The 17,483-nt window shown below is 55.2% G+C and overlaps 1 protein-coding gene across 1 annotated transcript in view; it reads right to left on the bottom strand.

The window, feature by feature from the left end:
• Camta1 (calmodulin binding transcription activator 1) overlaps positions 1-17,483 on the bottom strand; it is a 731,341-nt gene that overhangs the window by 229,584 nt on the left and 484,274 nt on the right.

Here is a 17,483-nt window from a genome sequence, read left to right as displayed (position 1 = left end):
ACAGGCCAGCGAGGTGTGCGGGCACGGCTGAGTGTTTCAGAAGGGGGTAAAACACACAGGACACATGGGGCCGGACATTGCTGGCTGGGTAGGACAAGGCGCTTGGGATATGCTCGGGGAGACCCTTCTGTAGAGTTTATTTTATCTTAGTGCCGACACCGGAGCTTGAACGCAAGGCTTCTCTTACCTGGCCTTCCCGAAACTCAGGGCTGACGCTCTACTACGGGAGCCACACCTCCACTCGTGGCTTTTTGCTGGTTAATGGGAGAGACAAAAGTTTCACGGATGTTTCTGCCGGGGCAGACTTCAAACCGTGATCCTCAGACCTCAGCCTCCCGAGTAGCTAGGATTCTGGGCACCAGCCACCATGTGGGTGTCCATTGCAGTTTTTGAGTGAGGGGTTGTTTACTTAAGGATTTGCTTCAATACAAAACTGCATCTCTTGCAGATGGATTCAATTTGGGGAAAGAGCCAGGTTGGAGAATAAGGGGGACTGGGGTGGGGATTCAGATTCGAGAAGGACACACGAGGCAGGCTGGCACAGGGGAAAGTCCTTGGCTCAACACTCACCTGGGGTCTGACAGGTGAAGGTGGCCCATGGATGGGCTTCCCATGCACACAGAGCTGGGCACCAGTGAGATGGAGAGGGGCCCAAGGGGGACAAGGACCTTGTAGAGAACCTGTGTGGGATAGGGTGCAGCCTCCCAAGTGGCTCACCAGGTGTGGACAGGCTCCCCCCCCCCCAGGCACCCACGGGTGGAGGCCCACACCGAAACCAACGCCAACACCCTTTCCTTTAGAGCATTCAAATCTCACGAGGAGTGATTGCCTTCCACTTGGCTCTAAGTTAGTGCCCCGATTGTTCCAGGGCTTGGATTCATGATGGATGAGGCAGGAAGAGGAGGAAGGGTTGGCAGATCCAACCTCAGTGGGAAAGGCCCCTATTCCTGGCGCCCCTCCCCCCATACCCCCAACATCCCAGTAGCAGCTCCCTGTGAACAACGTCTGGCAGTTCAGTCTGGAAAGCTTTCATCAGATAGATATTACATATATGTGATATGCAATATCGTATATATTTATTTACATCCCCCAGATTACTTGAGTACAATTTGGCTCAACTCAAGAGTCTTATTTGAGCCTTGCTTGTCTGATTAGCAGAGGAGATAGATAGATAGAGAGAGAGAGAGAGAGAGAGAGAGAGAGAGAGAGAGAGAGAGAGAGAGAGAGAGAGAGAGATCAGCTCATTTTAGACTCTGGAGTTCTGCTATAAGAAAATCAGATTTCCAATATGTTAGAACTTTTTTTTTTTTTTTTAACAGATCACTGCCAGCTGGGATTTAAGCCCTGTACAAACCAAACAAAGAGGAAATTAATTTAAACGATTCCCTTGCAATCCTTACCCACGAAATGTATTTATTATTAAGAAGGCAATATTCTTCCACGACTTTTCTGGTTTGTAAGACACTGTGTTTCGTTTTGCTGGTTTGGGATTTTTTTTTAATAACTCATTCTCTCTTGCCAAAGCTGACTCCTGTGCAGATGTTGCTTAGAAGCATTTGGTCACAATGACCGAGCGGCTGCCTGTATTACTTCAATCAGCTCTTTCCCAGTGGAATCTGCTTGTTTTCCCAGGCAGTTCCTTCACTTTGACCCATGCCATAAGCCAATGAAAGCAACATGAACGGCTAAGACAAGTTTCTCCTGTCCCTCGGTAATAGAAGGCTTTCACCTGCTCCTTCTGTTTATTCCTCTCCAGACTTGAAACGAACACCACTGATTCTTGACATCTTCTTGCCACCATTCCTGGCCTATCTGTCTAGCTCAGGCCTCAGTCTCCTCCGAGACTCGGGGATCAGCGAGAATTTGCTAAACCCCTGCCCTGCCCAGGGCTGAGAATTAGCACAAAAGTAGTAGCAAGCAGGGTAACTCCTTCCTGAACACCCCCAAAGCCCTCTCTGGCCCCCCGCTTGGCCCTAGACAGGACTGCGCAGAACCATCCGAGAAACAAAACTAAGTGGAAAAGGTAAATGGTTGTGGTCCACTTCAAGCCTCATACATTTTAATCAGGGGGCCGGGAGCCTGGCTTAGTAAGAGACTATTTTTAGATGTCACTCTGTAACTCTAACCACACCCTGGCGATCTGATGTCCCCCGTCTCTCAGTAGATGTTAGGCAAGGGGTGAAGACGTGGAGAGAGGGAAGAATGAGGCGGGGCCTCATCGAGCCTGGGCTGGAGGGTGGGTGCAACTGATCACAAAAGACCATGGGGAGGAGGGGACCTGCCCCCCGCCCTGACGTAGTGGGGAAGGGAGGAATGTGGCAGCCACATTTGTATCTTTGAACCTTGCTGTGGGGCCAGGATGACCGGAGCAGAGGCCGGCCAGGGACTGAGGACGGGTCAAGAGGCTCCAGGGCGCGTACTGGGCCAGGATGGCAGGGGAGTGCTCGGCCAGCGCAGGGGGGCCCCTCGTTTCTGTGGGTAGGTGAGCCCACAGGGGACTTGCTCTTGATGCAAGAAGCTGGTGGGGGCGGGGGGCGCTGACTCAGATGTCCAAGGCACCCACTCGGGGATGGACCGCATGCCGAGGCTGATTGCCTTTGGAGCACCTTTGCTTTTTTTCTTGTTTTGGGTGGGTACTAGGGCTTGAACTCAGGGCCTGGGCACTGACCCTTAGCAACTTTGTTCAAGGCTAGTGATCTATCTCGCTTGAGCCACAGCTCCCCTTGTGACTTTCTGCGGGTGAATTGGGAGGTAAGACTCTCACAGACTTTCCTGCCCAGGCTGGCTTCAAACCACGATCCTCAGACCTCAGCCTCCTGAGTTGCTAGGATGGCAGGCGTGAGCTTTCAGTGCCCAGCTCCTTTCTAATTTCTACCCAAATGAAAGTTCGGTCATGACAGGAAAGCAATGGTGAGCATTGAAGACGAAGGCCTCCCTCTCGCTGCTGCGGGGGTGTGGGAGTTTTGTGCCCCAGTGTGACTCATCCGAAGGTGGTTATTGGAGAGACAGATGACATTCTCCCGATCTCCTGGAAACATCTAGCTGCCTCTTCCGTCACAGCTGTGGACACGTAAACCAGGAGACTCGATGCACCCCTCCCGCCGTGTGCCCGTGTACCTCCCCGCCGCGTGCCCGCGCGCACCTTCCTAATGGCTTTTCCACAGGCCCGAGCTCTTCTTCCATCGCCGCACAGCCCCCAAGGGAAAACCCAGCCCAGGGAGCCCTCCCCCCCAGAGAATGTCCCCCCAAACCTGGTCAAAGAGCACCCAGAGTCCGTATGCTACAAATCACTACCGACAAACTTGATTGCTTTTTTGATTAGCGAGTAAAGGGAATGGATTTGAAACCCTGCCTTGTGAAATATTGTGCAATGAATCCCCAATTGGCTTGGGAATGACAGTGTCACCCAGCTGGAAGGCAGAGGAAAGAAGGCAAAATGGGCGCCGGGGGTGGGGGGGTAGCAGGTGGGAGGGCTGGGATGGGGCAGGGACTGGGGAGAGTGTCTGTGTACAGAATGATGTGGGGGGGGAATGTGAGCAGGGACGCAGTGTGACCTAACCACGCTTGGTCTTCTCCCCCCACATCCCCTGCTAGGCTCTGCCATGACTAAGTGCACACCTAGCTTGCTCTGTCTACTTGAGAAGATGTTCAACAGCTGGGCACCGGTGGCTCATACCTGTCATCCTAGCTACTCAGGAGGCTGAGATCTGAAGATTATAGTTTGAAGCCAGCCTGGGCAGGAAAAGCTCATGAGACTGTTATCTCCAATGAACCACCAAAAAGTTGGACGTGGAGCTGTGGCTCCAGCAGTAGAGCACTAGCGGGGGTGGGCACGCAGGCTCCTTCTCCCTGGAGTAGCGAAATGTCCCTGCAGGTGTCCCTGATGTTTCCCCCTGGAGGGGCGGAGTCACCTCTTACTGCTTCCTGACCCGGTCCGCTCCCACACGGGAGGCAAGGGACGCCCCTAGAGTTGTATCGTCTTCCATGGATGGCGAGAAACACACCCCTGTCTTATGTACCTCAGAGCTGAGCTATCTACCATGGCGTCCACCAGCCGCCTGTGGTAGAAGCAGAAATGGAGGGAAGCAAACGCTTCAGCTCTCCCGTGGCACTAGCCCACCTCAGGGCAGGGTGAGCAGCCACACAAGCCAGAGTCCACCGTCTGGGAGAGCGTGGAACATTCTGTCAACACGGAAGTGGAACTGTGGGTTGCTAGCTGGGGTCAGTTCAGAGGCGTGGGGCCAAGATCTTTGTAGAATGTGATGCAAGGGGCCACGGTGGTTTGGGGGAAGTTGGGGCATTGGGGGAAGAGAACAGGGAGGGTTGAAACAGTTTTGATGCCGGTCCTAACATGTGAACTCACGTTCTGGGTGCTGTCCCTGAGCTGCTTGTGCACATGGCTAGCACTTTACCACTGAAGCCACAGTGCTACTCCTGGCTTTCTGTGGTTAATGGGAGAGACTTTTCTGCCCAGGATGGCTTTGAACTGTGATCCTCAGATCACAGCCTCCTGAGTAGGTAGGATTACAGGCATGAGCCATCGGTGCCCCGCTCAGAATTGAAATATTTGAAGGTTAGAATCACAACCAGCATGACCCAATCTGTGAGGGTTCTAGAGCCTTCTGTGCCTGTACTGGAAGACCTCACTACCACCACCATCCCACACCCGAGTGCCTTTTCTAGTGCAGGACGATACCTTGTGTGTCCTCAGCCCGGGGTTTACCAGCACGGGTCCCTCTGCCACCAAGCCTGTGTTAGCTCCTGGCAGCCACGCCACCAGCCAGCCTTCCCTCAGACCCGGCTGGGGTCTCCAGCCTCCCTCTGGGCCGGTGCCTGTCTCCCACAAAAGCAGTCAGAGTGAGCATCGATTTTTGGTGCTTAGTTTATCTCCCTCACTTATATTTGATGGACACATGATCAAGATGAATCGGTTTAAAACGTGTCTCGGGTATAAAGGTGATAGAAGAGAGAGAGAGGGGGGAATGGAAGGAAAACCCACCTCCAAGAGAAGGACTTAATCCTGCCTTTAAATGAGAAAGAGGCAGACGGGGTTCTCTGGCTGGCTGAGGCCTGGGAGCCTGAGCTGTTGTCCGCTCCGTTCCTGTCCTGAGCCGGCCCCTCCAGCGTCTCCCTAGCTCAAATGACTCAGACCACATCAGAGAGTCTGGATGCCAAGCACAAAGTAACCGGAGAGGGCTCCGTGCCATCCTTTCCTCTTGGAGGTCAGCAAATCCCTCGAGAGGAAGGGATGTGTGTGCAGAGGTAAAAAGAATGAGCAGGAAGCCGGTCCACCAGTGCCTCATGCCTGCGATCCTAGCTATTTAGGAGGCTGAGATTTGAGGATCATGGTTCAAAGACAGCCTGAGTAGAAAAGTCTCCCATTAACCATCAAAAAGCTGCACGTGGAGCTGTGGCTCAAGTGGTAGAGTGCCAGCCTTGAGCAAATTAGCTAACTGACAGTGTCCAGGCCTTGAGTTCAAACTGTGGTGGCCAGAACCCCGCCCCCCCCCCCAAAAAAAAGTAAGCGATGGCTTGATTGGGGCACTGAGTCTGTGACTCCAGACCTCTGCACAATCCTCCCTGGGGACCCAGCACAAGAAGCTGGTTGGCAGATAGCCTTGTGGTGAAGCAAAGGCCCTGTGGCTCTTATGGCTTTGTCCTCTTCCCTGATTCAGACTCTGGAGCAGATTTCTGGGAAGCACTGTGGGCAACTCTCAGAGCCTGAAGGTCGAGGACAGGCTCAGGATTAGAGCGGTGGCTTGGGTTCCTCCTCCTCTCCCCCCCTTTCCCCCCCTCTCCCCTATCATCTTCATTCCTCACCTCGGCATATCTTCCTGCTGCAGTTGGGGGCAGGAGGAAGCGGCCCACCACTTCAGCTGTTCCCCAGGAGGCAGGGGTGCCTCTCCCTCCCAACTTGGGGGCTGGCATTAAGGACAGACCTGTGACTGCCCTGGGAGGCAAGCCTGACCCTGGGCCTGACAGAGGAGGGGTGGAGGAGGGACCTGGGCAGCTCCCCTCGGGCCTAACAGGAGAGTCCATCTCAGACAGACTCAGGGGCCAGGCACAGCGTGGTGGGGACCCCGGGCAGGGGTGTAGGTAGGTCCTTTGTTGCAAATCTTCACCATGCCAGCAGCTCCCAGGTCTCCCCAACCACAGCAACCGTACCAAAGCACAGAAAGGGTGTGCTCCTGCGGCGCACTGAAAGCTAAGAAAAGATCTTGAGGGGCTCTGGGCAGGTGGAGGCTGATGTGGAGCCCCCAGCCTCTCCTCCTCCAGTTTCACAAGTGGCTGGTACAGGGGTCCCTTCAAGCAGGCCAGGGCAGGCTCAATGACGTATCCAAGGTCACATGGCTAGCCTCGGAGGAAGGAAGCCCCCGAGCGAGCCTTGCCGAGCCTCTGCCTCTCTCGCTACTTCCTCCCAAGCGGTCCCTTGTCAGTGCTCAGACATCCGTGCCACTGGCTGATGGTCAGGTCTTTTGTAGGGGCCTAGCCAGGATGCAGACAGAGGGACGCAGCTCCTAGGACTGTCCTCGCTGAAGGATTTGGCTTGTATTAATCTAAGATCAGCCCAGATGATTCAATTCACATGCTGCCCGCACCGCGCGGGGCCTCAGAACTTGTTAAATAGTGAATTGCTTTAAAATGAGTCTGAGCTAAATGGATTGCAGTCTGATTCAGCCTCTGGGGTTGGGTGACAGCACAGATTTGGAATATTCGATCATCACTGACGGAGGCTCCCGCCCAGCCTCGCTCCCTGAGACAGACCCGCCCTCTCTGCGGCCCTGCCATGCCGGAGGAAGAAGCCGGGCAGCCAGGGGAACCCCCGGTGGACCCCCAACCCTGAGGCTCTGGGATTGTACAGACAGAAGGTGGGCTGCCCAGCAGGCCCGGGGCCTTGCCTGGAAATAGCCTCTGTGCACTGCAGCTTTGGGGAGGTTCCCTGGACAGGGATGGGCAGAGTCTGCTGCACAAGACCCATTCTTACCACGTAGAGAACCTCACCTCTTCCCCCCCCCCCCTTTCAGGAGCTGATATGAGGGGCTTACATTCAGGGTCTGGGCACTGACCCTTAGCTGTCTTACTCTAGACTGGTGCTGTACCACGTGAGCCACAGTGCCCCACTTGCAGCTTTTCGGAGGTTCACTGGAGATAAGAGTCTCACACACTTTCCCGCTGGGCTGTGTCTGTCTGTGATCCTCAGATCTCAGCCTCCTGAGTAGCTAGGATTGCAGGTGTGAGCCACCAGCACCCGGCTTTGGACTCCTTTCTCAAACAGTGGCTTTGTCCTTGCCCGACGTCAGAGGTGGCCCTGCCTTTCCATGAATTTAAGCTGGCCTTTTGGCCAACTAATTGTATGTCCCTGTGCTTGGTGCTAAAGGGGACCCAGGACAGGGCAGAGTGGCTCTGTCAGGGGTTCTGCCTTGCCCTCTGAGAAGTGAGAATTCCTTCCTGCAGACACGGGAGCTGAGGCTCGGGGATGCGTAGGGCCTTCCTTGGAGAGGTTATACCGGACGCCACATCTGGAATGGGAACCCCTGGCCACAGCCCCATAGGATGCCACCCTGGAACCGGAACTAGACCTTGGAGAATTTAGCACTCTCCTCTTGGGGCAGAAGGGAGGAAGAGAGCACGCATGCCAAGGGACCAGGCAGCAAGGCCTGTGGGTCCCTGGTTGTGTGGATGGACAGGATTGGCTCCCGGGCACCTGAACGGACAGATGCTTAGAGAAGGCAGGCACGATGTGTGAGCAGAGAGGCCGAAGCGGCCAGGCAGTGGATATGGCATGGGGGGGACCCCAAAATTCTGCCCAGAGAGGAAGCAATGGGCGTTGGTCTGGTGAGAAGGACACAGGTGTCCCCCTGGACGCCCAGCCCTCGGGTTTGGGCAGGGAGCAGCTCTGCAGGTGCCCTAAGGAAAGGGGTACACTCCAAGCCATGGAAAGTTCTAGATCACGTGGCTAGCAGGAACCCCAGAAGGAAACAGGGGGCTGGGTTGAGTGTGAGGAGGGGTGAGCACGGTGGAGCGGATGTGTGGGGGTGCTGCAGCCCCCCGCCCCCTGTCCCACCGCCTGCCTCCCGCGGGGAGCCGCAGCCCACATGGGGGAAACCCCCCGAACGAAGCCGCGGCCGGCCTAACCACGACATGACTGAGGAAGGCAATAAAAATTAAATGAATTTTTAGATAAAAAGGCATAAAAATCATGCTTAAAGATATAAATAAGATCCCCAGAGCTTCCGTTTTATTGTTTTTGGGGGGTTCCGAGATTAATAAATTAGTGGGTATAAAAGGGAAGAATGGCTCAAAGTTGATAACAAGGTAAATTGAGATTTAGAGCGGGGCTGAGAGCAGCGATGAATCTCAGGATGGGAAGGCCGAGGTGCTTTGCTGCCGCCCCCACCCCCAGAGCTGCTCTCTTTGAAGCTCTGGTTCCCTCTGCTTAGGCTCAAGCCCGGGCACCTGGCGACCCTCACCTCCCTAGTTTCCTGTCCTCTTGGGACGCTCTTGGGACATCTCCCCACCCCACCCCCTGTCCCCCAGTTCCTGTCACATCCTGGCCCTGGCCAGCCTGCTTTGGGGAACAAGACAGACTGGGTAGCCAAGCAGATGCTGGCGATCTGAGAGCTCTCTGCCTCAGTCTCTCCGGACCCCACAAGGAGCACAGAGCCTTCTCTCCATAGTGGCCAGGCAGCTCAGGCCTACAGCCATAGCAGCTGCTCCCAGTGTGTGTGTGTGTGTGTGTGTGTGCGCGCGCGCGTGCGTGTGTCTGTGTTCTGGGAGCATCTGTGTGTGGTAGATGTGTGGCCTGCAAGTGTGTGGTGTTTATGCATGTTCTATGGCATGCATGTAGCTACCGCGTGTGGTATCTCTGTCTGGTGTGTACATGTAGCACTCTTGTATGTGTGTGGATGTGCTTGCATCCGGCATGCCATGTGTATGTGCACACAAGCATGTGTGGTGTGTATGTGTGGCAATGCACACACATGTGGAGTGTGTAGCATGTGGCATGGGTACACAGACATATGACATGTCAGTACATGGGTGTGGCGTGCATGTGCATATGTTGTGGTGTGTGGTGTGCACATGCACTGTGTGATATGTGTGTATGTGGTATGTGTGTGCACATACAGTATGTGGTGTATATGTGTGGTGTGCCTATGTGTGCATGTATGTAGACGCATGGCATGTGACATGTATAGTACACATGGTGTGTGTGTGTGTGAGTGATATGCGTGTATTCAAGCTGTCTCTAGCCCACAGGTCTTATTCCTTCAGCCCATTTCAATACAGCTGTGCTGTGCCTTCTAGCTCAGCTACTTCCTAAAGGTTCAGGACATAAATAATAAATAAGGAAGTGAAGTTTCCTTCCTCCCATCAAAGCACGTTGCTCAGGCCTATTTCTCGGAGCCTCCTCAAGTGTCTGGAACTGATCTTGCCAGCAGTTTGCACTGATCACAGTTTTTCTCCTTCGCTCCCTCCCTCCCTGAGGGCCTCCCTCCCTCCTTCCTTTCCTCTCTCCATCTTGCCCCTTCCTCTCCCCTCTCCTTATATTATTAAGCCCTCCATCCTTTTTCTGGCTCTGTGCTAGCACTCGGTGCCAAGCAGAGTCCCGCTTAGTCTGGTGCTCTTGGCCAGGATGGGATCAGAATGAGCAGTGACCTCTGCCGTGCCCTTGGCTGGCAGCTCCCTCTTCCCTGTGCTCCAGGCCTGGCCTCCTCCCCACCGACGCCGGGAGCTTGCCCTCGAAGGCCTCGGTGGCCGTTCTAACAAGCACAGAGAGTGAACGAGGGCTCAGGGCGCTCGGCTCGCTCGCTTCTGTAGGCAGGCGGGCAGGCTGCAGCCCAGGGTTTCTGGCTGCAATGATTGCTCTGTTCTGGAATCTACTAGAATACAGCCCTCCATGCCACTCCACGTGGACACCTGCGGCACGTCCCGGGCACCCGCGGCACGCTGCCAATGTGCAGCTACGCCCAGCAAAGGAGTCCAGGAAGGAATTCTTATTTAAAGCAGGCCATGGGGTTTTGTTTATGAAGAAGGGGAGAGAAATGCCAGGCGGATCTGTGGCTATGTTAATGGGAGACTGGGCAGGCTGCCAAGACATTAAGGGAAGTCGAATTCCTGAAACCAGCTTTAATCAGCAGATTTTTAAGGTTAGAATTACTCTCTCCTCTCTAAGGCTTGCCAAGGTTAATTCGGGCCTGAGCATGCAGAATTAATGGGCTGGACAGAGGGAATTGGCCTTTTTCTGAATTTTTCTTAGGTTTCACACAAAAAAGCCATCTCTACAAAAGAGACCAAGCAGCAGGACAGGGCCCTTGGAAGGGAGGACCTGGGCTCGGGTTATTGATCTGGGAGCCTGTCAGAAACGCATGCAGACAGACACACGCCAGGAACAGGGTGGGTGGCCAGGCTCTTCCTGGGGTGGGGCTGGGGGGGGGGTGGTCACAGCTCCTGGGTGCTGAGATAGGCCTGGCCTAGCCAGGCATTGCCATCCTAGCCACTCAGGAGGCTGAGGTCTGAGGATCGAGGTTCAATGCCAGCCTGGGTAGAAAAGTCTGTGAGACTCTTCTGTCCAATTATCTACCAAAAGCCCGGAAGTGGTGCCATGGCTCAAGTGGTAGAGTGTTTGCCCTGAGCAAAGAAAGCTCAGGGATCATGCCCAGGCCCTGAATTCAAGCTGCTGGACCAACACAAAACAAACAAATAAGAAAGAAAGAAAGGAAGAAAGAAAGAAAGAAAGAAAGAAAGAAAGAAAGAAAGAAAGAAAGAAAGAAAGAAAGAAAGAAAGAAAGAAAGAAAGAAAGGAAGGGAAGATAGAAAGAAAGAAAGAAAGAAAGAAAAGAAAGAAGGAAGGAAGGAAAGAAAGGAAGAAAGGAAGGGAGGGAGGAAGGAAGAAAGAAAGGAATAAAGAAAGAAAGAAAGAAAGTTAGGAAGGAAAGAAGAAAGGAAGGAAAGAAGGAAGGAAAGAAGAAAGGAAGGAAAGAAGGAAGGAAAGAAGGAAGGAAGGAAGGAAGGAAGGAAGGAACCAAGACTCCATTGCTGCTTCTTTGCACATCTGCAGACCCCGCCCCAGGTCAGCCAGGCCCGCCCTGGGCCTCCAGAGTGGAGAGCACATCTGCTCTTCACTTCCTCCGTGGCTCCAAGCAGGGAGGGGAATAAACCTCAGCTCACCCGCCATCACGGAGCCTCCATGTTCACATCTGTGGAGACCATAGCGAAGCTTTGAGAATAACGGCTACATAAATTATGGAAGAGGCTCCCATTCTCCACCTGCCCGGCGACCAGGAGGAGCTGTCCATTCAGTAAACACAGGACACAGGGTGCCGGGTCCACCCCCCCCCCCCCGCCACTTCACCTCTGTAACTAGAGCACCACTGACTGCCCCATCGGGTCCGGATGGGGCCCCTGGACACATCCGCCCAGGCTCCATAGTGGGGAGAGTCTGTCCTTCCGCCCAGCTGCCCAAGTGGCCAGAACTGGCTTCAAATCCACCAGGCTCCTGGCCCCTGCCAACATGTATACCAAGTCAGACACACCCTTGACCCCGAGCTCTGGAACCTTCTTCCAAGGGATGAGCACAGACCTCCTTTGAGGGTGAGCTTGCATCCTCTGGGTGCTGCTCAAGCCCCCCAGGCCCCCAGGCTTCCTCAGGACACCTGCGCCCAGGTGCTTACCACAGCCCTGCAACCCTGTAGGGGGCCTGGACTTGGCGGGCAGTGGGGACCAAAGGCCCCACAGAAGCTTCAATGGGGGGGAGCCCCAGTACCTCTCCTCCCCTCTTCCCTCAGGAGTCTCCCCCGGCCCCTTGGGTGCCCGAGGCCCGTTCCCAGGCAGCTCCCAGCTCTGCAGAGCGCAGGGGAAGGAGAGGCTTGGCCCGACTCCCTGGCTGCCACGCTGCCCATGTGTCCCCTTGTTTGGAGCCACCACCATGCCACTTGCCGACCTGGGGTGTCCCTGGGGGTCTGAGAGGCCACGTGGGGGCCGCCGGACCTACTGACCCCTCCTGGACACCGCAGCTCCACCACTGTGGGGCCTCTCCTGCATGGCTGCCCTGGCCCACGAGGTACAGCTGCCCCCACCTGGCAGGCCATGGCTTCTACTCCGCCCTGCTTCTCCACGGCTCAGCCCCATTCCCCATTAGCCCTTTGAGTGGGACAGGACTCCGAGCAGGCTCCTCTCTGGGGCTGCCTCCCCACGGAGGCCCTGCCCCCAGCAGCAGGACTCCCGCCAAGCAGGCCTGCGGCGGGGCGCCCAGGTGCCCACCACAGCGCCTAGAATGACTGCATCCGTGGATGAACTGCCCTGAGAGTGGACTCTGCCATCTTGGCTATTGGTCTGGGGATCTGGGGCCTGGAATAGAGACCCGGGCGCCTGCACTGGTGCTTGGCAGCTGCCTGCCTCAGCCTGACTTTGCAAGTGAGCAGAGTGAGGGGCAGCCACACCATCAACCTTCCTGCCTCCGGAACCTGGGCTATGAACGCCTCCATCCTGCATTTGTGCTTCAGAGACAAGGACACAGCCACCAAACGCTGCTGGGCCTCCAGGGGACTCAGGCCCCGTCCTGAGCACACAGGGTGGGGCTGGGGTGGGAGCTTCCACGGGGCCCAGAGAGGCCATCCATAGGCTCTTGCCAACTTGACAGATGAACCATGACCCAGTCCTCAGAAAGTTCAGCTTAGAAGGCTGGGGGACCCAAGCAGGAGCATGTACAGAGAACCCCAGCAATGCTCTTCACATGGCCGGAACCAGCCTGGGTGTCCACCAATGGATGAGGGCAGTAAAACCGGTGGCAGATCCATACTAAGGAACACTATTCAGCCTTTGAAAGGACTCAAGGATGGACCATGCTATAGCAGCACGGGACTAAAATTGGTACAGTAGCCAGGAGTGGCCAGACACAAAAGTCACATGCATGATTCCGTTCAGGCAGAATCGGTGAGATAGGCCAAGTCCCTGGAATCAGAACGCAAAGGGATGGTTTCTAGGGGGTTGTGGGAAGGGAGGGGGAGGGAGCGAATGAAGGTCGGAAGGGATTTCCTTTGGGGATGATACGAAATGTTTTGGAACTGAGACACGGTGCCTGCACAACATGCCGGATATGCTACATGCCTGGATTATCTACTCTTAAAAAGTTAATTTTAAACATAAAAAACCCGAACAGTTGATTTTAACCAGACACTGGCAGCCCATGCCTGTCATGCTAGCTATTCAGGAGGCTTTGATCTGAGGATTGCCGTTGGAAGCCAGCTCCAGGAGAAAAGCCGTGAGACTTCAATTAACCAGCAGAAAGCTGAAGGGGAGGTGTGACTCAAGAGGTGGAGCACCAGTTTGAGCACAGGTTCAATCCCAGCACCAGCACACACAAAAAGTGTGTGTGTGTGTGTGATAGAGAGAGTGTGTGTGTGTGTGTGTGTGATAGAGAGAGAGAGAGTGTGTGTGTGTGTGTGTGTGTGTGATAGAGAGAGAGTGTGTGTGTGTGTGTGTGTGTGTGATAGAGAGAGTGTGTGTGTGTGTGTGTGATAGAGAGAGAGTGTGTGTGTGTGTGTGTGTGATAGAGAGAGTGTGTGTGTGTGTGTGTGATAGAGAGTGTGTGTGTGTGTGTGTGTGTGATAGAGAGAGAGTGTGTGTGTGTGTGTGTGTGTGATAGAGAGAGAGAGTGTGTGTGTGTGTGTGTGTGTGTGTGTGTGATAGAGAGAGTGTGTGTGTGTGTGTGTGTGATAGAGAGAGAGAGAGTGTGTGTGTGTGTGTGTGTGTGTGTGTGTGTGTGGTTGCAGCAGGGACAGGCCCACCAGCGGGCAGCTGAACAGATGACATGTCACATGGGGGACCCATTCGGGACATTCAGATTTGCCTAATTGCAGCCTTGGGGTGAGAACTACCTGCTTCCCGTGTTCCCCTCTCCGTGGACTTTCCCAGGGGCTTGCGTTCCCAGCGACAATGTCAGTGTCCTGCGGCTGTGGCCGTAGCCTTCCATTCATTTCCTCTCTGGGGCAACTCCTTGGGTCCCCTGTCTGCACCTGTGTCTATCCAGACCCCCTTGTCCATATCCCCGCAATGAAGGAGCGACTGGCTCACCGCTGCTGCTGGAGTCCAGCTGGGAGGAATCCCAGAGGGTGGAGATCTATGACCCCATCTACAACCCCACGGGCCTGGCTAGGCCAACCGGTGCCATCTGAAGCTCTGTGTGCTGAACGCAGCCCTGGACCCAGGCCTCGGGTAGAGTGAGGATCTGCCATATGGAACGTGTCCGGGGTGGGTTTGTGGAGGGAGAAATGGAGTTCTCCCTCCTCCCTGTCATGTCCTCTGCCAGGAAGGCTCGATCTCTGCTCGTCTCTGGCCACCATCCAGACGCAGCATACAATGCACAATGAATGTTCTGGAAGAGCTCTGGGGCCAAGCAAACATACCTCAGGCAAGACGAGGACCTTCCCTCGTGCCTCACCCTGGGGGCAGAGCGAAGACCCTCCCTTGGGGTGTCTAAGGGTGAAGGGGGCCTGTTGTCCCAGTGGGCAGGGAGTCCCCATGGGGTGGAACTCGGCGGCCCCCAGAGGTCCCGCATACTGAGACAGATCACCCTTTCCCCATGTTCTCCCCCACCCCCCAGAGGTGCAGGTGACAACAGGACACAAAGCTGCAAGGTGGCGGGGATGGGGGTGTCGGTCTCCTGGGGAGACCCCAGCCGTGGGGGTGGGGCCCTGGGTCTCAGCCACGTGCACTGAGGTCTAGCTGCAGGTCCTACAGCTATGAAAGCGGTGCCCTGCCTGAGCCTCTGTAATTACACCTGTTTCTCCAGAGCAACACCATCTTCAGCAGCCTCCCTGGGGAAATAAGAGATTGTCCAACAACCTCCAGGATGATGAGCCTTCCCGGCCCGGGGTGGCAGGCCCAGTTCCTAACGCTGGGACACAGGCACCCTATGCTTAGCTGTGTTCTCTGGGTCCCTCTCTCTCTCTCTCTCTCTCTCTCTCCAGTCCCCCCCCCCCATCCCCTCCCTTGGAGAGCTTCCATTCTGGTTCCTGCATTTTATCTGCCCAGGATGGCTCCGCAGAACCTGCAGACCTAGCTAAGGAAGAGAGAATGTAATATTTTAACATGTGTAATGACAAGCAGGCTGCATGTGGTACAGATTTCCTGGATGTATAAAGATGAGCAAGAAACAGGTTCCCCATCGCCCGCAACTACTCGGCAATGTTAAAATATGACTCGCTGGAATCCAATCGGCGGCGAACCTGCACGGGGTGGTCTTGAATCTTTAGGGGTGGGATTATGCATGGTAGAGCTCTGCCCCCCCCCCCCAAGGGAACCTGGATAAGCCGACCTCACCTGCTGAACCCTGCAGCTGGACTGCTTCTGAGATGCTCCGAGCTACAGGACGCCCTGTTCAGCCCCTGTCACTTTGGGAAATGCAACTACAAGGGCTCTGTCTTCTCTTTGCTGATAGCAGAAATCCCTGGCATGTTGAGTACTGTGTGTCCTGCTTGCTGTGTCCGAAAGTGTCACCCAGGGTGCTGGTTGCTCAGTGTCCCTCCTGGCTCTTGGTCCTTCCAGGGAGGGTTAGCGCAGGGACTTTACAGATACACAGTCACCAGGTCATGCAGAGGCTCAGGACTTTCCCACCCTCATCAGGGACTCATGGGAAGGCTGGGTGGGAGCCTCCAAGCCGGTGACTGTGGTTCCCCTGAGGGGCTGCTTCCTGCTGGGCCGGCCCCTGATGTGTCTCAAGGGGGAAAAGGGAGGCAGGATCTGAACTCAGCTCAAACACCTGCTGCTCCTTCCCACCCCTGGCCGCCTCAGTGTGGTGTGTCAAAAGTCTTTTCTCTGCAGGAGCTGCTTCGCGTGTGAGCGTGTGCACAGAGTGGGGTCGCATGGATGTATCCCCGTCTCCTGGCCCTGAGGCCTGCCTGTCTTATCTACTGTCCTTCCCTACTTCTGACTTCTTGAATGAGAGTCAGGTTAGAGAAATGGCCACTTCCCCCCCATGCATGCTTGTGAGGTGCTAAGACACTGGAGCCCCACCCTGCCGGGGTCCTGGCCTGTACCCCTCCCTCACCTCCACAGCCTCAGCTTGTCTAGAAATGCAGACACAGCCCATGCATGCAATGCCAGCCTCTTTTCCTTAAAAACTGGCACAAAATATCACATTTCCTTCTCAGTGTGGCTTCCAGAAGCTTCCTTTAGTCCTGTCACGGCTTCCCCGTGGCGCCCAGCCTGGGTGTGTTGGCATGCCAGGTGACTGTTTGTTGGGGGAAACACTTTGCTTCTGTCCTTGGAGCGGTTTCCTATCTGGGTTTGAAAACAGCCTGGACAGCTGCCACAGAACCAGCAAGACAGCTGAGCTCTGCCCACGGGTGCTGCCATGCTCAGGATGCCGGTGCCCCCCAGATTCTGTCCACCCCCCAAAAGGATGGGCAAGGAGGAGATGCCCATGGGAAGCTCTTGGAGGTTTAGCTCAAGAATGGGATTCGTGATCTTATCAAAGAGATGTCGGCCACCGCACAAGTATGAGGCCGTAGCAGAAAGGCGTCACGGAGGAACCAGTGCCCAGGCCCTCACCCGACCCTGCTTCTTCCAGTCTTGGCTGGAACAGTGAGAAATACATTTCCCCCCCCATTTTTGGTTAGTACTGTGGCTTGAGCTTAGAGTCTGGGCACTGTCCGATGACATTTTTTGATCAAGATCGGTGCTCTACCACCTGAGCCACACTTCCACTTCTAGCTTTTTGGTAGTTGGCTGGATTGCAGGCCTGAACCGCCAGCATTTGGCTTCCATGTCTGTTCTTATAAAACACCCAGGTGGTGATATTTCCCCCATGCCCCACAGGGCTGGCTTAGGCTCTGTTCCTGCCCCTGATGCCCAGCCTGGCCACCAAAGGAGGCTTCCACTGGGGTCCTCAGGGGACTGCCCGCCTAGGGACCAGACTCTCCCCAGCAGATGGGCCTTCCCCCAGGACACAAAGCTCCACAACAAGCTCCTGGTCCACTGAAGCATTGCTTTTCATGCCTTCTGTCAGCCCAGGAGACCCAGATGCAGCCATGATAGCGGGTGTCATTTATCAGAGTTGGGCTCTAGTGCCCCCTCTGCTGGTGCCTGCTGCTGGCAAGGGGAGCCCATCAAGCTTTGTGGCCTCCTCCTCACCCATGAATTTGCCCAGGGAAGGCAAGCAGGCAGGAGGGCACCAAGGCTCTCTGTCTGCTGCGCCAGCACCCAGGACCTGTGGAGAGATGGGGAGGGGCTCTCTTGTGGAGAGGGCTCATGACAAGCATAAATTATGTGGGGGAGGGGGTGTTGAGGAACTTCGGCTTCAGAGCATGGACTCTGGGGTCGTCAGTATAAGCCTCGATTCACTACTGCCGTGAGCTTGGATGCATGGCTTGGTTTCTCTGTACCTAAGTCTGGGCGCTGTGGGAAGTAGAAAATAGATTCTGTCATGTGAAAGGGCAGATAGTGCCCTAGGATGCAGTGAGAATTCAAAACCAACAAGAGCC

This window comes from Dipodomys spectabilis, unplaced genomic scaffold (genome assembly GCF_019054845.1).
Source record: "Dipodomys spectabilis isolate Male_0828 unplaced genomic scaffold, ASM1905484v1 ptg000188l, whole genome shotgun sequence".
In the NCBI taxonomy this organism is placed as follows: domain Eukaryota; kingdom Metazoa; phylum Chordata; class Mammalia; order Rodentia; family Heteromyidae; genus Dipodomys; species Dipodomys spectabilis.
The sequence above is the reverse complement of the archived record's forward strand: the minus strand, read 5'-3'. Positions and strand labels throughout refer to the sequence as shown.